The sequence below is a fragment of the Coregonus clupeaformis genome, unplaced genomic scaffold (assembly GCF_020615455.1).
Source record: "Coregonus clupeaformis isolate EN_2021a unplaced genomic scaffold, ASM2061545v1 scaf4091, whole genome shotgun sequence".
Taxonomy (NCBI): domain Eukaryota; kingdom Metazoa; phylum Chordata; class Actinopteri; order Salmoniformes; family Salmonidae; genus Coregonus; species Coregonus clupeaformis.
In genome coordinates this window covers 1-18,605 of record NW_025537545.1, presented here as the reverse complement: position 1 = coordinate 18,605, position 18,605 = coordinate 1, and the positions used below count along the sequence as shown (strand labels likewise).

Genomic DNA, 18,605 nt, shown 5'->3' with positions numbered 1-18,605 from the left:
GTTGCCGGGCAACGTTGCTAAGAAGCGGGAGCTCTCTTGATTTCGCACCTGCATCCCATCAGCAATCTGCACACCTGGTCCTGATCATCACCCTTCTTAGGCTCTGTCCTAACATCCATTCCCTGCCGGATCGTTAGCCATGAACAGTATGTTTGTCCGTGTATCAGCCTTGGAACTTCTAGCGTTAGTTTTGTTGTTTTGCACCTTTTTGACTTGCTGTATACTTACCTCCGTTTTGTTCTATCTGCAGTCACTCACCCGGAACCTTCACCCAACCTCTGCCTGATGGTCGGCGGCTGCCGAGCCATTACTGGACCTACCACTGCACCCTCAACAACCCATCCACGCCACCCGCTCTGTTCCCTGGATTATTCAGCCTCACTCGTGGATCTATTAAATAAACACTCACCTTTGTTTCAATTTACCTTGTCCTGGTCTGCTTCTGGGTTCTGGCTTAGTAAACCGTGACAGAATCAGAGCGCTGGAGGAGAGCAACGGGAGGAAATGTGACAGTACCCCGCCGACGCGTGGCTCCAGCCGGTGGACGGTGGAAGTCCCGAATTAGGTTGGGGTCCAGAACATCCCCAGCCAGAACCCAGCTCCTCTCTTCAGGACCATACCCCTCCCAGTCCACCAGGTAATGGAGCCGTCTCCCACGGAACCTGGAGTCCAGCAGGTCCCTCACCGCATACGCCGGACTCCCGTCAATGTCCAGGGGCAGAGGAGGCGCACCCCGGGGGATGGCATCCGCCAGAGGCCCAGGAACCACCGGCCTGAGGAGAGACACATGAAAGAGTGGGTGAGACACGGTACTGAGGAGGAAAGAGCAGCCGGTATGATACCTCATTTATCCGCCGGAGGACCTTAAACGGCCCCACAAACCGGGGGCTCAGTTTCTTGCAGGGCAGGCGGAGATGGAGGTTTTTTTGTGGACAGCCAGACACGATGGAGGTCGGCTTGGTCCTTCTGCCGACGAATGGCCCTCTGGAGATGGACATGGGCGGCATCCCAGACATGTCTGGCCCTGTGGAACCACTAGTCGACAGCGGGCGCATCGGTCTGGCTGGGTGTCCAAGGGGCCAGGGCCGGCTGGTACCCCAGGACGCACTGGTAGGGGGTGAGCCCAGTGGAGGAGTGAACAAGGGAGTTCTGGACATATTCTGCCCAGGGAAGAAACATCGCCCACTCACTCTGCCGGTCCTGACAGTGGCAACGAAGAAACCTCCCCAGCTCCTGGTTCACCTGCCCATTAGACTGAGGCCTATACCCGGAAGTGAGGTTGGCCGTGGCCCCGATCTTCTTCAGGAAGGCCTTCCACACTTGGGAGGTGAATAGGGGGCCACGGTCCGAGACAATGTCCTCCGGAAGTCCATAATGCCGGAAGACCTGTTGGAACAGGACCTCAGCGACCTGGAGAGCAGAAGGAAGACCAGTTAGTGGCAAAAAAACGGCATGATTTGGAGAACCGATCTACGACCACCATGACTGTGGTGAAGCCGTCCAGAACGTGGAAGGTCAGTGACAAAGTCTATGGACAGGTGTGACCAAGGTTGCTGAGGCACTGGTAGAGGAACTAGTTTGCCTGCCGGGGCATTCCGAGTGTCTTCGTTTGGGCACATACGGAACAGGAGTTGACGTGAGCGGAGACCTCAGAAGCCAAGTTGGGCCACCAGTATTTTGGGGCTAGAGAATGCAGGGTGCGCATAATACCAGAGTGCCCTGCCGTAAGGGTGGTGTGCACCCAGATCAGCAGGCAGTCACGGACACTGGTGGGTACATACACGCGCCCCAGAGGGGCGTTGGCAGGTGCTGGGTCTTCCTGAGCCACCAGGCGGATGTCTTCAGCCACATCCCAAACGACAGGAGCAACGATGAGAGACGAGGCCAGGATAGGACCCCCCAGATCCTTCCTTTCTCCGGTATGGTGCATCCTGGAGAGTGCGTCGGCCTTCACATTCTGGGATCCTGGGCGGTAGGACAGAATGAAATGGAAGCGAGTGAGAAATTGGGCCCACCTGGCTTGACGAGAGTTCATCCGTTTCGCTGCCCGTATGTGCTCCAAATTCCGGTGGTCAGTAAGAATCCGGAAAGGATGGACTGCGCCCTCCAGCCAGCGTCTCCATTCCTCCAGAGCGAGGACCACCGCCAACAGCTCCCTGTCTCCAACTCCATAGTTCCTCTCTGCGGGGGTAAGATTTTTAGAGAAAAAGGCACAGGGATACATTTTCTCTGGCTTACCGTTCCGCTGGGGAGAGGACCGCACCCCACGCCCTCTCCTCTGATGCGTCCACCTCCAGGATGAAAGGACGAGATGGATCTGGGTTTTTAGGATGGCCGCTGTGGTGAACCTCTCCTTCAGCCTCTTGAAGGCAGCGTCAGCCTCAGGGTTCCAGGCCAGCTTCTGAGGCCCACTCTTAAGGAGAGAGGTGAGCGAGGCGGCTATGGAGCTGAAGGACCTGATGAAACGCAGGTAGAAATTAGCGAAGCCCAGGAAGCTCTGTAGGCCTTTGATTGTGGTGGAAACTGGCCGTGACCTGACGGCGTCCGTCTTCACTCCTTCCATGAACACCCCCTGAGGACTGATCCAGTATCCCAGGAAGGAGATGGCCTGTTGGTGGAATTCGCATTTCTCCCCCTTCACCAACAGGCTGTGTTCCCAGAGGCGGAGTAGGACAGCTCGGACGTCCCTGACGTGCTCCTCAAACGTAGCCAAGTAGATCAGGATATTGTCTTTGTACACCACCACCTGTCTACCCAGCGTGTCCCGGAACACGCCATTGACGAAGGACTGGAACACAGAAGATGCGTTGGCAAGGCCGTAGGACATGACGCAGTATTCATAGTGGCCTGAGGTAGTGCTGAATGCCGTCTTCCACTCGTCTCCTTCCCGGATTCGGATCAGGTTGTAGGCACTCCACAGGTCCAACTTGGTAAAGTACCGGGCCCCTCGTAGCTGCTCAATGGCCGACGGAACCAGAAGGAGGGGGTACCGGTACTTGGTGGTGACTGCGTTCAGCCCCCTGTAGTCAATGCATGGTCTCAGTCCTCCATCTTTTTTGGCCACGAAGAAGAAGCTGGCGGAGGCAGGAGAGGTAGAGCGTCTGATGAACCCCTGTTTCAGGCTCTCCGCCACATACTTCTCCATGGCCTCAGTCGCCGCCAAGGAAAGGAGGTAAATGCGACTCTTCGGGGGGTGTTGTCCCTCCAGCAGGTCAATGGCACAGTCTCAGGGCCTGTGAGGAGGGAGACACATAGCCTTTAATGACGAGAAGACATCGGAGAGATCTGTGTACTCACGTGGAATGTTGGGCTGGAGGGCGGACTCCGGACTCTCCACTGACGTGGAACAACAAACCACTGGCAGGCAGGTCTTCGGCATGAGGTGGACCAGGCTGTGATCCTCTTGGTGCTCCAATTGATGGTGGGGTTGTGTAGTCTGAGCCAGGGCAATCCCAAGACGATCCGGTGAAGGTGTGACGTGACGATGTGGAATGACAGCTCCTCGTGGTGCTCCGGTAGTGTGGGAATGGTGATGGGGAGAGTGACGTGCGTAATGGTGCCTGATCCAAGAGGTTTATTGTCCAGTGAAGTAACGTATAGCGGAGATGGCAGTGGCACATTCCCTGAACCCCCATTCAGAGACCAGCTCCCTATCTATAAGGTTCCCCCCTGATCCGGAATCTATCATTGCGGTAGAAATAACCAGTCACTGTTATGGGAACTAAAAACAATGGTTTTGTGATAGGAGCTGACGAAACACTCACGGAGTGGCGACGGGAGTCATACCGCCTAGATAGGGAGCCGCCAGGAGATTGGTGGTCCGTGGTGGTGTAGGTGGTGCTGCCCACCTCCATGGGTGAAGACTCGGGAAGCAGCGCGGCTTCCATAGCTCAGATGGGGTGAGCGTCGAGGCTCGGGAGGTGTTGGGAACGCCATGTCTCTCTCTCTCAACATGTCATCAAGATGATGGACGTGGTGATGAGGGTATCAAGGTCCATCTCGTCGTCCCGACATGCGAGTTCCATCTTGATGTCCTCCCGTAAGCCTCTCCTAAAGGCCGTGCGCAGAGCACGCCTCATTCCAGCCAGAAGAGCGCCGCCACCGTGCGGGGATGCGGGCCCCTCTCTCTGTTGTAGGTTGGAGGAGATGCTCACCCCTGTCCTTTCCATTTCCATTTTTAGTCATTTAGCAGACGCTCTTATCCAGAGCGACTTACAGTTAGTGAGTGCATACATTTTCATACTTTCCCTCCGTGGGATGATCAAACACCGCCCTGAACCTAGAGAGGAAGGTGGAGTAGGGAAGTGCCACTGCCTCCTCTCCTTCCCAGACTGCCGTGGCCCAATCCAGCACCTTTCCTTTAAAAGGCGAAATCACCAGCACGATCCTGGCTTGGTCAGATGGATATGCCCCAGGCTGATGCGCCAGATAAAGGGAAACCTGTAGCAGGAAGCCGCTACATTTAGTAGTTTTACCGTCATAGCGCTCCGGTAGGGCAAGGGTTCCCGCTGGAGTGGGTGATAGCACGGGAACAGGTGGATTGTGGGCACTCGCCACTCCCTGAGGTGGAACCGGAGCGCTGGGCACATTATGCAGAATTTGGAGCACTTCCTGCATGGCGGCGTTCAACTGGGCAAGATGCTGCTGGTGCTGGTCGAGGCACTGGGAAACTCCTGCTGCATCCATTTTCATTAGGTGTGTGATTCTGTGACGAGTACTGAGTATACGACGGAGAGAAATAACAAAGATAGAGTAAACGACACAACGCTAAACAATCACACACAACATCATCCAGAACAGTCCAGGGCTAAATAGGGGTGGTGATGAGATGATGAGGTGCAGGTGCGCTGGAGGTGATTAGGGTGCGTTGGGTTTCCATTCCGGTTTTGCCGAAGTGGTGCGCTCAGACCGGTGAATCAGAGCGCCGGAGGGGAGCAATGGGAGGAGACGTGACAAGACAAGTCCATATTATGGCATGAAGAGCTCAAATAAGTAAAGAGAAACAACAGTCCATCATTACTTTAATACATGAAGGTCAGTCAATCCGGAAAGGTTTCTTCAATTGCAGTCGCAAAAACCATCAAGCACTATGATGAAACTGGCTCTCATGAGGACCGCCACAGGAAAGGAAGACCCAGAGTTACCTCTGTTCATTAGAGTTAACTGCACCTCAGATTGCAGCCAAAATAAATGCTTCACAGAGTTCAAGTAACAGACACATCTCAACATCAACTGTTCAGAGGAGACTGCATGAATCAGGCCTTCATGGTCGAATTGCTGCAAAGAAACCACTACTAAAGTACACCAATAAGAAGAAGAGACTTGTTTGGGCCAAGAAACACGAGCAATGGACATTAAACCGGTGGAAATCTGTCCTTTGGTCTGATGAGTCCAAAATTTAGATTTTTGGTTCCATCCGCTGTGTCTTTGTGAGACGCAGAGTAGGTGAACGGATGATCTCCGCATGTGTGGTTCCCCCCATGAAGCATGGAGGAGGAGGTTTGATGGTGTGGGGGTGCTTTGCTGGTGACACTGTCTGTGATTTATTTAGAATTCAAGGCATAATTAACCAGCATGGCTACCACAGCATTCTGCAGTGATACACCATCCCATCTGGTTTGCACTTAGTGGGACTATCATTTACTTTTCAACAGGACAATGACCCAAAACACACCTCCAGGCTGTGTAAGGGCTATTTGACCAAGAAGGAGAATGATGGAGTGCTGCATCAGATGACCTGGCCTCCACAATCACCCAACCTCAACCCAATTGAGATGGTTTGGGATGAGTTGGACCGCAGAGTGAAGTAAAAGCAGCCAACAAGTGCTCAGCATATGTGGGAACTTCTTCAAGACAGTTGGAAAAGCATTCCTCATGAAACTGGTTGAGAGAATGCCAAGAGTGTGCAATGCTGTAATCAAGGCAAAGGGTGGCTACTTTGAATAATATATCATATAAAATATATTTTGATTTGTTGAACACTTTTTTGGTTACTACATGATTCCATATGTGTTATTCCATAGTTTTGATGTTTTCACTATTATTATACAATGTAGAAAATAGTAAAAATAAAGAAAAACCCTTGAATGAGTAGGTGTGTCCAAACTTTTGACTGGTACTGTTGTTATTATGTTATGTAATGTATGTTATGGTAATGTATGTCATACTAATGTTTGTAGTGATAATGTATGCCACAATAACTTTTGTTGTGATAATGTATATCATAAATAATATTTGTTATGATACTGTTTCAATAATGTTTGCTATGATAATGTATGTTATGATAATGTATGGCATGATAATCTATGTTTCAATAATGTATGTCATAATTATCTATGTTATGATAATGTATGTTTATAATAATGCATGTTATGATCATTTATGTTTAATGTATGGTATGTTATGATAATGTATGTCATAATAATGTATGTTATGATAACGTATGTCATAATAAAGTTAATAATGCCCCAATGAGGTAACGCTACCTGTCTGTTTGGGCTGGCTGAGTCTGCAGCCTCGGCGCAGGTGGACGGTGGTCACTACTCTGGATTGGGGGAGACAACACTGCCACACTGAGGGAGCAGGCAACTCCTCTCTCATCTCGCTAAATATATATATATATATATATATATATATATATATATATATATACAGAGAGAGAGAGAGAGAGAGAGAGAGAGAGAGAGAGAGAGAGAGAGAGAGAGAGAGAGAGAGAGAGAGAGAGAGAGAGAGAGAAAGGAGGATGAAATAAAAGTAGTAAATTGTTATACAGTGCTGACATGCTAAATGCACAGGGAATCTCACACACACACTTGCCATTACACCTTCATTCCTAACATTCACACCATTCCCCCTTCCTCCCCCTCACCTGAGTCTGAGGTGTGAATGGGAGAAGAGGCGTAGCAGAAAGCGTCCGGTGGCCCCAGGTTGGAAGGTGGTGGGGAGGAGGGCGTAGCGGCCGTGGCCCAGGGTCACTCGCAGGGCAACGCTACGGGAGTCCATGTACACAGAGCTGGCAGCCTGCTCCACCACACACTGCACACGGCTTAGACGGTTCACCTCCACCTGTTAACAGTGGGGAGGGTGAATTAATATGCGGGTAAACGTACAGTAAATATGATGCACACACATATGTACCAGACCTGGGTTCAAATACTATTTGAAATATCCCAATTACTTTCACATACATTTCAAAGTAAGTATTCAGATATTTTTTACTTGAAAGCACAAGAAGTTGAATATTGGAATGTATTTGATAATACACTTGGAAAGTATTGGCATGTATTAAAAAAATACTAAAATATAGTATTTTCAAATACAAATAAATACTCCCATACATTTGAACTCAGGGCCCGTATCCACAAAGCATCTGAGAAATCCTGTTAAAACCTGTTTTAAGACTAAATAAACTCCCAGCTCAGAGTAGGTTTTTGGGTGATGTTAAGACATTGCCCAGACAAACTCTCAGCCAGGAGTAAAGTGATGACGCTCATTGACATTGTTGCAAATGATGGGGAATAACCAATCATGATGAGGCATTACCAGCTATAGAGTACCACAGTATGAGTCATTATACCCATAAAACCTAGCGGTCAAACAGGGAAATGATTACAATAGTTTTTCCACCATTCATTTTTCCCATAGGGAGCTCTTAAAATAAGAGCTGTGTTTCGTTTAGGCTTACCCTGGCGTGACTTTTTGATAACCGTGTAAATCTTTCTAGGACAAGGTGACTTCTATCAATATATTTACCTGTATTTACCCCCCCAAAATGAAATGCAAATTAGCTGCTGATGTGGCTATCATAAAGAACTACAAATGCCATGATGATCTGGACGAGACTGCCGAATCGAGGCAAAGGTAAGAATATCTGGAATAACTATCTAATGCTAGCTAAATGAAGTAAAGAATAAATTGGCTACATTTATTTAAATGGACAATTCTGTGAACTGTCTTGTGCAAGTTTTAAATTGACACAATATCTGTTCGCAAAGGTGTCAGCTAGAGATGACGTCCACGAGCTTGCAGGGATTTGTAGTTTTGCATGATATCTACTTTTTATGCTAATTAGCATTTTCGAATCTGAGAGTAAATAGAGCTGAATATATTGATAAAAAGTCACCTTGTCCGAGAGAGATTTACATGGTTATCAAAACGTCACGCCAGGGTAAGCCTGCACGAAACACAGCCCTTATTTAAGTGTAAAATCCCATATGGGAAAAATGAATGGTGGGAAAATGATTGGAACCATGTTTGCCCTCTCGGTTTTATGGACATTATGACACCTCTACTGTGGGGCTCTATAGCACCCTTCAGACAACCACAGTGGATGTGACTGTACATCAAATGTTGTAATGGTAAAACGTTTGATATAATTTTCGCCTGACACGACCACTTTTCCTGACACAATTCTTGCCTAATATGTTGGCATGCATAATTTTTTAAATAAATTCTGATATTATGAATAATGTGATAGGCATATTGCATTGAAGCGAAATTTTGATAATGTTACCGTTCATATCAACAAACTCGTCACTCCCGTTCAACAACTCTAAATTGCTTTTGGCACAGTAAGCATCAAGTCACTTGCCGATGATGTTGCATAAAACTTTGAAAGGTGGGCCTTTGAAAGGTCTATAATTAATCACAGAACCCATAGGCCCTATATACACTACCGGTCAAACATGTTAGAACACCTACTTTTTTACTATTTTCTACATTGTAGAATAATTCTATAACATAAATTAGGCCTCATGTAAAATCATTGTCAAAAGCATGTAGGTCTTGATTATTTATGGGTTGATCATATAGAAATATCAAAACATTCTTTCAACTTCAGAGCAATGGCCTGTCTATGGTGCAGGAACCACTGACTCACTGCCTTTTCTATAATCTAGACACCTGCTGGTAACTCTTAACTGGTTAGGACAGCTCATGAGGTCTCCTAAATATCTGTCAACTAGGTGGGACTCCTATGACTTAAGAGGCTTCATGCATAGCATGTAGTTTTACCCATAAGAGTAGGAGTAAACTGTCTCTATTCTCAGCACTTATGCCCAATTTTCTACTATAAACGCTTTGTGGATACGGGCCTTGGTCCTAGGAGTATTCAAAATAATGTATTTGGAAATAAGTATTTGAAAATACTTTCAAAGATTCAATGCATGATTAATATAATTGACCAATACATTTCGTGGTAGTCCAAAAATATTGCTATTAGGTTGTAAACCACAGCTGGCTTGGTACATTGTTTGCTGCCTCCATTCGGGATGACTGATTCAGTTTCAATGACTCAATATTCTGGACAAAAATGGACGAATGTAACTAAGGCTGGGAATGTCAATTCACACTGGCTATCTACTCCGATTTCAGAGCACTCTCGTCTGAGTGTGCCAGAGCGCAGAACAACTGATGAATTTGCAAACGAGCAACACCAACTGAATATGACCGGTGTCAGTAAACGTAGGGTAAAAACAGTAATAGTTAGTCAAGAACGCTCTAGTTAACATGTAAACAGCTTAACCAGCTCTGCTACGGCAAGTAAAATGGTCAGAGTGAGGTGTTCTCTCATTTGTGTCTGGAAGTAGCTAGTTAGCAATCTAGCCAACTTTAGCCAGTTAGCTTGGGTGCTTGGTTGGGACAAGCATGCATTGGCAGGCAAGCTGCAGAAGAACGAGGAGGCTACAATTCCCCATCGTTTATCAGTGCAATTTTGACGGCCAACTAGCTGAAAAAAGTGTGAGAGAGGTTTATTTTAGCTTATCTTATAATAATAATAATAATAATAATAAAAGCCATTTAGCAGACGCTTTTATCCAAGCGACTTACAGTCATGCGTGCATACATTTTTGTGTATGGGTGGTCCCGGGTTCGAACCCACTACCTTGGCGCTTACAAGCGCCGTGCTCTACCAGCTGAGCTACAGAGGACCATCTTGCTCTTGCTAGCATTAGTTATTGATCTTCTCTGTTGTTGATGTGCATAACTGATGGAGAGAGCATACCTTTTCATGGTTGTTTGATCAATCGGACTGTAAAGTTCCAAAATGTAAGAGGACTCCTGTGGTGTTTACATATTTGCAGAAATCCATTCAGGTGTATTTTGTGGCTTTTGGAGAATGTTTCTAATGATTTAAAGTCGCGCTGTTGCAACTGCCTGTAAACACACAGTCCAGTTCAAAGTGAATGATGGCAGGCCCGTGTGGAAATGGCTTGTTTGTCTAAAGGCCTACTGTAGCTCTAATTGGCTATAGCGCACCGGTCTGTGTAGACTCTGGTCCTGGACAAGACAGATGTTTTTATTCGGTTTTATTAACTCCAGTGTCTATTAATTGTCCAAACGCAAGGCCGCTTTCCCACTCTATATTACTATAGAATTTTCACAAATCCCTTAGTATACTATACGTAATTCCCAAACATTCTAAGAATTTATGAAAATTGAAAATGACTATATTTAAGTGGTTGCTTGTCATATATATATATTAAGTGTCATATTCTTCCTGGGGGTGTATATTAACAGATTTTAATAAATGTTCATGTTGCTAAAATAATGTCAGTTACACTTTAAATGCAACAATATTTCACACACATAAGTTATTTTCAAAGAGATAGCTAACAAGAGCAAGTGCGCTGAAATAAAAACACAGTTCCACTCACCAGATGATGATCATTTGAAACTTAACTTCTTGTTGAAAGTCATTCTTGAAAAGGGAGAAGCTAACAAATTAGCAACAACATCCACTTTGATAACACCTGCTGCAGCTGCTGCAAACTAGCCGACAACAAAAGCTAGCTAGCTAGACCGTGGGAAAACTACTGCTCGCTATTGCACAGTGACCTGTTGGCCTTCAAGAAGGCAGAAGTTTCAATACATTTTTGTAAAAACAGTCCCACCCATTAAGTCAAAATGTGATTGGTTGATTCTACTGTCACTCAAAATGTTTGCCCTAATACAGTTGAATGGCAGGTGCCTTTATCTTTATTCCTTCAGTGTTAACCCTTTATTTTCCAACAAAGACTGAAGAGATTAAATCAGAACATCATTGAAAATAATAATATCATTATCATTATTATTATAATCATTTTTCATAAATCCTTAGGCCTTGACTCGGTATTGCCCCCCTCTGGTCTTGGTCTTGACTCGGACTCGATTTGCTCCGGTCTTGGTCTTGATTCGTCTCGCTTTAGGTGGTCTCGAACCCAACACTGACACACACACCCTTGGATGTACTTAGCATTCTACAGTGACCAATGTTCCCTCTAATTATTGTTGTCACTGAGAAAATGTCAGGTCTGCTGAGTGCAAACTCTGTAAAACTTCCGCCGCACGTTTACTGTGAACACTGAGGCAGTACCTGCTTTAAGTTAGTTTTAACAGTGGTCAAGTAGGCTAGTGTGGCTATTTGATCGTAATGTAGGCCTTCCAGAGTGGCCTACCATCAAAAACAAACATGGAGATAGCTGTTCTACCGTTCAGCGTACAGTAGCAGCCAATGTGTGGTGTTCAATGTAGGCCTACATTTCATGAGACTTTTGAAAGAAACATGCAGGGGCTTGACTTTAATCTGTTTATCCACTTGTCCTTCAGACAAGGAGCTGACTGAAAATGTTGTTTTGTTGTTTGATGCAAGAAACCACTTTACAAAATAAAATGCATAATTATTCCCATACCATTATTACAGAGAATTGGACAAATTATGCTACCCTCTGCCTATTAGCTACTTAGTTCAAAATACAACACTGCCCCTTTAAGACAAAAGCAAGCTCTTTACCTGACTTGCTTTTCAAAGGTTGATGTGCTCTTGTAGGAAGCAATCACGCCCCCCATTGCTGACTACAAAGGGTCTATAACTGGGCTAATAACTCAGTAACTAGCAAAGGATATGAACAAATGCACACATGTGCACATGTCGCCACATGTAGCTCTCGCTTTGATCTCAAAACAAGCACATCTACTCACGACCGCTCATGCTGTTAAACCAGTCTAGTTCAATGTGAATGGCACAGATCCATATATGGCAATGGTCTATTTTCATATAGGCCTACTGCAGCCTCTGATTGGTTATGCCACACCGGTCTGTGTAGATTACGGGCCTGAGTCGTGCCTGTCAATGCAATAATTCTACTCGATGCGTTCTGCCTACAACAAAATCTCTTACATAGTTAGTTTTGCATACTAAATCTTGCACAGTTTGTTTTGTTTCGGTATGTTGCATTGAAAGTGGCTAAGGTTGCATTGATTCGATCACAATTCCCACAGTAAAGGGAAATGTTGATAGTGTTAACTAACAGGGAAAACTCTTGAAAGTTGAATGAAGTTCAATCTCGTGCTTCTCTGCGCGGGCTGATATTTCTTCTGCATGGCAGTCCCAGGGAGCTGCGTGCCCGTTTGCAGCTTAGAGGGATCTTGCCTGTGACTCACCCTCAGCACCTCGAAGCCGATGGGCAGATTCTCTCCTCCTCCATCCTTCCTCTTTATCCTCTTGTCCTCCTGCTGCAGACAGATCAACACCTCATCCTCCTTTCCCTGCACCTCGAACATGAACTGTAGTGGGAGAGGGGGAGAAGAGAGAAGGGACAGAAGGGGAGGCAGAGCGTCCCTAGAATAGCAGTAACTCTAATATAGCTTAGTGTCAGCCATGTTGTTTTTAGCTTAGCAATGTTGTTTCCAACTGCAACACTCTGAATAGGCTTTCACAGGTCTATTTCGACACCATTAAGATTGCAGCAGTTACCAAAATAGTACATGTTTAGTCCTTACAGTTATAGCAACACAAACTATTTACATGCTTGTGGTATAAGCATACTATATTTGAGATACTATACTAGCATACTGAGTGTACTTCTCAGAACATCAAGAATGTGTTTATCACTACTGTCAGAATCTACAGTGAGGGAAAAAAGTATTTGATCCCCTGCTGATTTTGTACGTTGTTTGCCCACTGACAAAGAAATGATCAGTCTATAATTTTTATGGTAGGTTTATTTGAACAGTGAGAGACAGAATAACAACAAAATAATCATGTCAAATGTCAAAAATTTTATGAATTGATTTACTTTTAATGAGGGAAATAAGTATTTGACCCCCTTCTCAATCAGCGATTTCTGGCTCCCGGTGTCTTTTATACAGGTAACGAGCTGAGATTAGAGCACACTCTTAAAGGGAGTGCTCCTAATCTCAGTTTGTTCTCTATAAAAGACACCTGTCCACAAAGCAATCAATCAATCAGATTCCAAACTCTCCACCATGGCCAAGACCAAAAGAGCTCTCCAAGGATGTCAGGGACAAGATTGTAGACCTACACAAGGCTGGAATGGGCTACAAGACCATTGCCAAGCAGCTTGGTGAGAAGGTGACAACAGAGTTGGTGCGATTATTCGCAAATGGAAGAAACACAAAATAACTGTCAATCTCCCTTGGCCTGGGGCTCCATGCAAGATCTCACCTCGTGGAGTTGCAATGATCTTGAGAACGGTGAGAAATCAGCCCAGAACTACTCGTGAGGATCTTGTCAATGATCTCAAGGCAGCTGGGACCATAGTCACCAAGAAAACAATTGGTTACACACTACGCCGTGAAGGACTGAAATCCTGCAGCGCCCGCAAAGGTCCCCCCTGCTCAAGAAAGCACATATACAGGCCCGTCTGAAGTTTGCCAATGAACATCTGAATGATTCAGAGGAGAACTGGGTGAAAGTGTTGTAGTCAGATGAGACCAAATTGGAGCTTTTTGGCATCAACTCAACTTCGCCGTGTCAGGAGGAGGAGGAATGCTGCCTATGACCCCAAGAACACTCATCCCCACCGTCAAACAAATTCTTTGGGGGTGTTTTTCTGCTAAGGGGACAGGACAACTTGACCGCATCAAAGGGACGATGGACTGGGCCATGTAGCCGTCAAATCTTGGGTGAGAACCTCCTTCTCTCCAGCCTGGGCATTGAAAATGGGTTGTGGATGGGTATTCCAGCATGACAATGACCCAAAACACACGGCCAAGGCAACAAAGGAGTGGCTCAAGAAGAAGCACATTAAGGTCCTGGAGTGGCCTAGCCAGTCTCCAGACCTTAATCCCATAGAAAATCTGTGGAGGGAGCTGAAGGTTCGAGTTGCCAAACGTCAGCCTCTCGAAACCTTAATGACTTGGAGAAGATCTGCAAAGAGGAGTGGGACAGAATCCCTCCTGAGATGTGTGTCAAACCTGGTGGCCAACTACAAGAAACGTCTGACCTCTGTGATTGCCAACAAGGGTTTTGCCAGCAAGTACTAAGTCATGTTTTGCAGAGGGGTCAAATACTTATTTCCCTTATTAAAATGCAAATCAATTTATAACATTTTTGACATGCGTTTTTCTGGATTTTGTTGTTGTTATTCTGTCTCTCACTGTTCAAATAAACCTACCATAAAAATTATAGACTGATCATTTCTTTGTCAGTGGGCAAACGTACAAAATCAGCAGGGGATCAAATACTTTCTTCCCTCACTGTAACTACTAGTCATAACCAAACATACTCTGAGTGGACTGAACCTTGGCCTTGAACCATTTAACCAGTTGTTATGCCCATAAACCTAGCTATAGTGTAGGCTCACCTGGGGGTTGTGTATAGAATATATGGGTAGGCTCACCTGAGGTTGTGTAGAAATATATAGGGTAGGCTCACCTGGGGGTTGTGTAGAAATAAATAGGGTTAGACTCACCTGAGGGTTGTGTAGAAATATATAAGGCAGGCTCACCTGGGGGTTGTGCTAGAAATATATAGGGTAGGCTCACCTGGGGGTTGTGTAGAAATATATAGGGTAGACTCACCTGGGGGTTGTGTAGAAATATATAGGGTAGGCTCACCTGGGGGTTGTGTAGAAATATATAGGGTAGGCTCACCTGGGGGTTGTGTAGAAATACATAGGGTAGGCTCACCTGGGGTTGTGTAGAAATATATAGGGTAGGCTCACCTGGGGTTGTGTAGAAATATATAAGGGTAGGCTCACCTGGGGGTTGTGTAGAAATATATAGGGTAGGCTCACCTGAGGGTTGTGTAGAAAGGTGTCTTTGTGGTTGATGCATCCCTCCACACCTACTCCTCTTATCCATCTGTTTTATCCCACCCTCCATCAACCTCTCCCCTCCTTCTTCACACTCTCCTCCTTTCTCCTTGTCTTCTTCTCTCCCCTCCTTCTTCGCTACAGCCACCTTGTCCCTCCTTCCCACTGCCTCCTCCTCCTCCCACCTCCTCCACCTCTCCGTCTCTCCCCCAATCTTGCCTCCCTTCTGGTCCCCTCTCTGAGTCTGGTTCACCCCCAGGCTTGGCTGTGTTCTTGCCCAGATTGGATGCCTGGCGGCTGGGAAGGAGGTTGGCGGGGGTGGCCCCGGGAGTGTTGGGGCTGGGACCCACTCCCCATACCAGCGAACCTCTCTCCAGTGGGTGCTGGGCCACAGCAGGGGCTCGTTCTACCAGACAACACACCACCACGTCTGTGAAGTAGCGGCAGAAATCCTCAAACTCCATCCTGAAGGAAGGGTGAAAAAGTACTTATTTAGCTTTTCAACAGGAATTGTAGTGTATTTGTGACTTGTGCAATGAATTGCACATTTGAGATCTTTTCTATTAAAAGAGTGATGCTTATTTGACTATTTGTCTTTACCAGAACTCTCCCACATCTCTGACAATGAGGCCCATCTTCTCCCCTCTCACCACGACCAACCTGCTGCCACTGCTGAGACCTGAAGGGGCGCATTGGAGCTCTAAGTCAATGGACCAAATAGACAAAACCTTGTTTCTAGCCCGTTCCTGATTTTTGCCATTACCCAAAAGGGACAACCCTTGGCCTATAGTTCTTTGTTGAATATACAGTATCACGATAGACTCGAACAGCAGTAGCCGCCCCCCCTCACCCCTGACTCCAGGGCCCGGTCCAGTCGGCTGTACCCCAGGGGTTCCTCATGCGCACCATGCAGAGACGGGACGTCCCGCTACAGCCGCCAGGCAGCAGCGACCGCTCCCCCAGACACACGTTCCTCACTGCGGTGATACCATAGGCATGGCCCCGCACCAGACCACAAGTCTAGCACCGACTCTCTCTCTCCCCTCCGCTGGCTGGAGAGAGAGAGAGAGAGAGAGAGAGAGAGAGAGAGGAGAGAGAGAGAGAGAGAGAGAGAGAGAGAGAGAGAGAGAGAGAGAGAGAGAGAGAGAGAGAGAGAGAGAGAGAGAGAGAGAGAGAGAGAGAGAGAGAGAATACGATACACAATAGAGATATGCTAATACCAATACACACCACAGGCACTCTATGAAGGCGCTCTGATTTGTATAATTGGAATCCTGCACAATACTATAACTACACAATGAACAGTACAGATCATTAATCAATAGAGGCATGTATCTGGAGTGTTTATGGGGATGGGACAGGACAGAGGAAGGGCCGAAAGAGGAAGTCAAAGACGAGAACGTGACAGGATAGAGAGCATGCAGTGCCATTCTGTCATACAGTAAATGTAAGTGTTAACTATTGTTAATGCTGGACTATGCTCAACACAGCCACTGTATAGCCACCTGTCTCTCTATAACCCACTACAGTACAGTAGGTAGAGGTGATCGCTCTGGTAGGACGACATTCATAGAAGTTCTCTGGCCCAATCCAAAACCATTCATTTACCACCCTGAATGCACACGTTCATATCACATCTAGGGCAGGTGGGCACAAGCCTAGATTTTGAGGCCTCCAGTAATGGTCTCTGGTATTGTGATGGATTGAAGTTCAACAGTCAAGCTGATCTTTCAGTAGCTAATTCACTGATCTATGGTCAATTGAAAATCTTCCCCACACATGGTTACTGTTACGTTGTGGAGAGGAGGGTAAGCTGATCCTAGATCTGTGGTTATGCAGGGCAAAGTGTATTGGTCACTGACCCGTATGGAGCAGGGTGATGAGGGCTCTGCGTCCGTGGGCCTTGGCCAGGGTCTGGAACAAGCGCGCCTCCTCTGGTCGGGGTGCAGGGTGAGGGCCTCCCTGTCCAGGCATAGGGGCTCCGGACACCCCCTGGTGAAGTCTATGAGGGCCTCTGCTGTGTGTTACCGCCTTCTAGAGCCTCATAGCAGCCATTCAACCTGGGGGAGAGGGGGAGGGGAGGAAAGGGTTGGAAGACTGGGGAAATGTTAAGAATGGGTGAGGATAAGGAAAGAATGTTGACTAGCTACTGGTTTATTTTGTCAAGTGTGGTCACTGCGTGGTGTATACTGTGTGGTGTACACTGCGTGGTGTATACTGTGTGGTGTACACTGTGTGTTGTACACTGTGTGATGTACACTGTGTGGTGTATACTGTGTGATGTGTACACTGTGTGGTGTACACTGTGTGGTGTATACTGTGTGGTGTACACTGTGTGGTGTATACAGTGTGATGTACACTGTGTGGTGTACACTGTGTGGTGTATACTGTGTGGTACACTGTGTGGTGTGTACTGTGTGATGTACACTGTGTGATGTACACTGTGTGGTGTATACTGTGTGGTGTACACTGTGTGTGGTGTATACTGTGTGGTACACTGTGTGGTGTGTACTGTGTGATGTACACTGTGTGATGTACACTGTGTGGTGTATACTGTGTGGTGTACACTGTGTGGTGTATACTGTGTGGTGTATACTGTGTGGTGTACACTGTGTGGTGTATACTGTGTGGTACACTGTGTGGTGTGTACTGTGTGATGTACACTGTGTGATGTACCACACTGTGTGGTGTATACTGTGTGGTGTATACTGTGTGTGTGTACACTGTGTGGTGTATACTGTGTGGTACACTGTGTGGTGTGTATCTGTGTGATGTACACTGTGTGATGTACACTGTGTGGTGTATACTGTGTGGTGTACACTGTGTGGTGTATACTGTGTGGTGCTTATACTGTGTGGTGTACACTGTGTGGTGTATACTGTGTGGTACACTGTGTGGTGTGTACTGTGTGATGTACACTGTGTGATGTACACTGTGTGTGTGTATACTGTGTGGTGTACACTGTGTGGTGTATACTGTGTGGTGTATACTGTGTGGTGTACACTGTGTGGTGTATACTGTGTGGTACACTGTGGTGTGTACTGTGTGATGTACACTGTGTGATGTGCACACTGTGTGGTGTATACTGTGTGGTGTATACTGTGTGGTGTACACTGTGTGGTGTATACTGTGTGGTACACTGTGTGGTGTGGTAATCTGTGTGATGTACACTGTGTCGATGTACACTGTGTGGTGTATACTGTGTGGTGTACACTGTGTGTGTGTATACTGTGTGGTGTACACTGTGTGGTGTATACTGTGTGGTGTATACTGTGTGGTGTACACTGTGTGGTGTATACTGTGTGGTGTACACTGTGTGGTGTATACTGTGTGGTGTATACTGTATTCATTATATCTAAAATCCCAAGCCTCCTCTTAGCCAACCTGAAATCTAATATCTCAGCAGTGTTTTGGCTTTAATATAGTATAAAGTCTCACTTGGCGTAGGCCTTCTCCAGCAGGGCACTCCAGAACTCCCGTGGCGTGGCCGACGGCAGAAGATCAGCGTTCCATCCCTCGCTGAGACCGGCAGGCGGTCGTCCCACCACACGCGTCTGTCCAGCGGCCAAG

General features: G+C 46.6%; 1 pseudogene; it reads right to left on the bottom strand.

The window, feature by feature from the left end:
- Positions 1 to 18,602, bottom strand: part of LOC123490525 — a 29,810-nt pseudogene extending 11,208 nt beyond the window's left edge.
- Positions 18,603 to 18,605: the final 3 nt, after the last annotated feature.